Raw genomic sequence first — 5,000 nt, 5'->3', positions numbered from 1 at the left:
ACACAGGCTGGCACACTATTGCATTTATATAATTTATATAAAATTAAACATATATTTTCACACCCTATATTCGCTCTCTCAGAGGAAGACAAATTAGTCTCACCGACGCACGGACACAGTCCGTGTCGCTCGGTTTAGACGGGACAGTGAGGGCGCGTGCCTTTGATGAATCACTGACAATAAAACCTGCTGAGCTGCACAGCAGAGAGGTGAATCTGACATCTTCTAAGTTGGCGTTAATGGCCTGTGGTCCCTGAATAAGCACACCGGAGTACCCTGACATACCCGACCCACGAACATGCCGTTGCATCCACGCGCGCGCGCGCACAGCCTCACCATATCGGGCTGCACGAGACCTGAACAGCACAGTTCAAACTAAATGTTGTCAATAGTCAATTATGTCGTGCTTTGCACCCGGCAACGTGCAGTTGACAGGACTTCAACCTCACTAGTGAGATGGCTATGCATGATAGGCTACCTTTTACAATTGCGATTGCCAGGAGGCACCGGCGTTGCTATGGCAGCAAGGGATGAGAGTAGGGCTGCTCTGGTTGGGATGTGGACAAAGTGAAGCTTTATAAGGAAGGACGGGGCGAGCCGGGACGACGAAACATTATAAGTTGTCATTTATTCATGTGACAGTTGCATGTGTGCAGCCTGAAATAATAGCAACTTATAGGCTGCAACGGGACATCTCATGCGCGTGTACACGCATGTCTTTCTCCTGTCACACACACACACGCACACATAGCCTACGCGTGCGCGCGCGCGCGCGCACACACACACACACACACACAGAAACACACACAAAAACACACACTTTACCGTTGACTTGACCGGGACATATAGAACGGGTTTCCCTGGAGCTCCTTTCTTGTTGTGCTCTCCCAAAACGTTGGTCCCGACTTGAAATCCTTTAGACTTCACCCAAAATTTGAATTTGGCGTTGATGTGGCTGTTATCAATATAAACGCCATCCGACTCGTCGTTCTGTAACAGTGTCTGCATGATTTTATTATATTTTCGCCGGGTGACGGTCTTTGTTTTACCGGAGTCTCCATAAGTCCGGAGACACCAGTCCTGAAATTCGCTGAACATCTCCGCCTCCAACACGACCGGACTCCGGCTCCTTTTGGGCGCATCCACGCACGCCTTTTTCGTTGCCATCGCTCCCTCTCTCCCTCTCTGTCTGAACCCGTTAAAACAGCCCAGGCTAATAAAGAAAAGACTCTGGTGCTTGCTGTCCCGCGTCCAGGAGGCTCGGTTCAGGTTTTGGGACGCTACCTCCCCGTGGTTTCCCAGCAAAAGTGACCCGGACAGTAGCACACCTGTTTGCAGAGGAGCAGTGCTGTCCCGAACCGCAGCGGTGAAAAATGTCACTTCCTCACATCAACCGCTGAGGAGCAGAGAGGGGGGCTGTCCTACAGTACGCTGAGCGGGTATCTCCCACCTGTGCGTAAAACGCTCTTCTCTAAAGGGTATGAAGAAAAAAACCCCCACAGTCCTCGCTAAACAACAAAGAACACAGACAAGCGTGGAAACAAACGTCGCTCTCAGTTCCTATCGACCTACTTTAACAGACACTACAACACTATTTTCGGATGCGGGTTACTCAACCCCCATTTAAAAAAACCTTAAAGATGCTCACGGTGTGCTCCAATATGCCCACATATCCGATCAACACGCGCCACCTGGGATTGTTTCAGCTCCTCACACCTGTTTGAATGTGATTCGCGCTTTTACACTGTCTGCTCTTTCTATCCCGTAAAAAACACACACAGTCATATCTGCACTGGTAATTTGCAGCAAAGTCTGCGGTTTACAAGCGTAATGTTGCCCAGACGCAGTGAGAAAATATCCGATTTGGAGACATGGAAGGTGAGCGAGGGGTGGGGGCAGAATTTATTTTATACAGTCTGAAGAATATGCTAGAAAACATTTATAATAAGAAACTCTTTTTGTAGATGTATAGATAGGCCTATATTAAATGTGGGTGAAATAGATACAGTCATGAGGAAAACAATGTAGCCTCATATAACAACTGTGGCTTTTTTTTTTTTTACATCTTGGATTTTTGTGCTTTTGTGATATCCCCAAAAAGATTGTCTAACTCTACTGGGTAGATTTGGGGGGGGGGGGGGGGGGGGGGGGAGTTAAACAAATGGTTAAACCAGTAATTTGAGAAAATAAGTTTCTCTTGTGGTGATTTAAAAATGCTTGTGGTGATTTAAAAAATCTAAATACCTGCCTCAGTAAAGAAAATAAAGCCTTTTTATTTAATTTCTACTTTGTTAATTTCACATTGGGAAACAAGGGAAGGAAAAGCTGCACAAATTTAGGATCTGTATTTGTCTCCGATGTGTAGTTTTCTTCTCTCTCTCTGCGTGTGTGTGTGTGTTTATGTGTGACTCCTCCTGCCCTGTGTGTGTGTGTGTGTGTGTGTGTGTGTGTGTGTGTGTGTGTGTGTGTGTGTGTGTGTGTGTGTGTGTGTGTGTGTGTGTGTACATTATAGGCCCATGCTGGCGGTGGTGACTGCTGCTGTTGCCATGACAGCAGCGCAGCAGTGTCTCCGGCCGTGCAGAGGGTGAGTGGGATGCCCCGTCCTCATCTCGCCATCCTGACTCAGACAACGGCATGCTGGACCAAAAAAAGAAAAGCCCCACCCAGACTGAATGACAAGCAGCTCGACACTACCGTTAACAGCTCGTCAGATAAAGAAAAAACTAAACGCACATGTGTTTCTATGTGAATGGCCAGGGCCTTTGCAAGCTATTTCATTTCATTTCATCATTTGGTCTCGTGTTGTGTCTTCTCTCAGGACTGGCCTGCATGCAGGATGAGCCCCACGGACCCCCATCCACCCCTCAGGAGAAGAAACATCGCAACATGCTGCTCTTATTTTGAAAGGATTCGATTTTAGACGCGAATCTCCAGTTTGTTTATTATTGTTTATTGCCTATTTTTTACTGCCACTTTTTTACAGATTTAGTTAGGCCTATTGTTACTTTGCAAATGCAGATTTATTAGCCTACATACAAAATATATGGTCACTTTATCATAACATAACAGAATATAAATCAGTTGCATCTTGACTAGCAACAACATTGATTCCCATCCTCTTTGGCTTGTGACCCCCAAGGAAGCTTATTGTGAATCCTTGTGAAATTAGTATGGTCACACAGTAAAAATCATGGGTCAAAACTGACCTAGTTTGGGTCGAGCACCAACACAATAATGGATTAACTTTACCCATGGATAGAAAACTAGAAGACAATAATCTGACTGTAGCTCTTTTAGTATTTGGAACCAGCTGTTAATACGGTAACAAGTGTAGCCTATCTTTTGCAGGTTTGAAAGTCAACTAACAATAAATATGTCAAGTTATATTTTCAAGCATATTTTAGTTTGGGAAATAACCCAAATAACAGTAATATGAATAATACCAAAACTGTTGTTTTGACCCACTAAAAATGGGTCAAAACAGCCAGTTGGTAAAGTTAAAACAGTATTCCTTTGGTGCTATAAAGACCCAAACCGTGTGCATTTTTAATCCGGCATTTCACCGTTTTGACTTAGTCACCTTTGGTGGACTTTCAGAGGTCAGAGGAGCAGAAAGTCTCCACTATTTTACTTATTTTAAGGATTTTTTTAAGGCTGTAAGAGGTAAACATATGAAGTATTTCACCAGACAAAAAACATACATTAGAGACATCCTTCATCCGCTTATCCGGGATCGGGTCGTGGGGACATTAGAGACAAAACAAGAAAATATAAACAAATATCATGAACAGATTTTTTTATTTGACCTTTAATCATCAGGTGACACCTTAGATTTATCATGGGACCCTTGAGGGATCCTGACCCCCAGGTTGGGAACCATTGAGCTGTAACATTAAAATACTGCTTACATATTAATGCATCAGTAATGATAATAACATAAAATTACATAACCATATACTGTATCACTCAGGGGCTTTTGTACATTTTGCTGATAAAACTTCAATGTACATTTTGAATGAATGGAGTGTTTAAACATTGTGGTATCACTTTACTCAAGTGAAGGATCTAAATACTTCTTCCACCAATGGACAAAACATACACATGTTTAACCGGACAACTGCCCTCCTGTAAAACACCGATCCCTCTCATCCTCTGAGCAGAGATCATTTCTCAGTGCCGCCAACCGTGCGGTTCAGCTGTCAGACCTGTAGGCAGGGTCACGCCTCCTCACTCCTAATGAGGCAAAACTGCTGTAATTACGCTCGCAGTCCCCCACAGAGCACTTTCCTTTCACCATGAGCGGACAGCTCCTGTCCTGGAGGGCCACAGCGTGGGCTGTCTCGCACGGAGATACCCCACGCTCAAAAATAAAAACCCTCACTTAAAAACACAGGCCTGGTGACAGCAGCTTCACATGCATCTGCTCACACCCTGACCTGCTCCCCACTAACCTCTGGATTAACTGAGTAGTATATACAGAAATATTAGTAATCTCTTAAGAATTAGGACAACTGCACCAACTCCAGCACCCAGAACAAACTCATTTAAAATGGCTCTCTTCAATGTGAGATCACTTTCAAGTAAGACTTTTATCTTAAATGATTTTATCTTGTCTGCAAATCTAGATTTTATGTTTTTAACTGAATCCTGGTTGCAAATGAATGACTATAGCCAGCTAGCTGAACTGTGTCCGCCTCAATATGATTGCTTTAGTCAACCGAGGGTCAGTGGTCGTGGTGGTGGGCTAGTGAGCGTGTATAGGAAAAATTTTAAATGTCATCAAGTACGCTGTGATGAATTTAACTCCTTTGAAGTTCTCACTCTTAAAGTTGGAGGGCGGCAACCTATCATATTTGTTATAATTTATCGCCCCCCAAAACCGCCTGGAGGATTTTTATCAGAACTTCCTTGATTTTTATCTACTCTGGTTTTAAATTATGACAGAATTGTTCTTTGTGGCGATTTTAATATTCATGTTGATGACCCCAACAATGGTAATG

The 5,000-nt window shown here is 43.8% G+C and overlaps 1 protein-coding gene across 13 annotated transcripts in view; it reads right to left on the bottom strand.

Annotated features, from left to right (window-relative positions):
• The window catches only part of nol4la (nucleolar protein 4-like a), a 40,154-nt gene that overhangs the window by 22,646 nt on the left and 12,508 nt on the right, over nt 1-5,000 (bottom strand). Inside the window, exon 1 of one of the 13 annotated variants that reach the window (XM_046057579.1) lies at nt 2,506-2,521. The exons of the other annotated variants lie outside the window; for them this stretch is intronic. The gene's annotated coding sequence lies outside the window, so the exon portion shown is untranslated. Of the gene's footprint in view, nt 1-2,505; nt 2,522-5,000 lie in introns of those variants that run through there. 13 annotated transcript variants of the gene reach the window in all.

The sequence above is a fragment of the Micropterus dolomieu genome, linkage group LG08 (genome assembly GCF_021292245.1).
Source record: "Micropterus dolomieu isolate WLL.071019.BEF.003 ecotype Adirondacks linkage group LG08, ASM2129224v1, whole genome shotgun sequence".
Classification (NCBI taxonomy): domain Eukaryota; kingdom Metazoa; phylum Chordata; class Actinopteri; order Centrarchiformes; family Centrarchidae; genus Micropterus; species Micropterus dolomieu.
The sequence above is the reverse complement of the archived record's forward strand: the minus strand, read 5'-3'. Positions and strand labels throughout refer to the sequence as shown.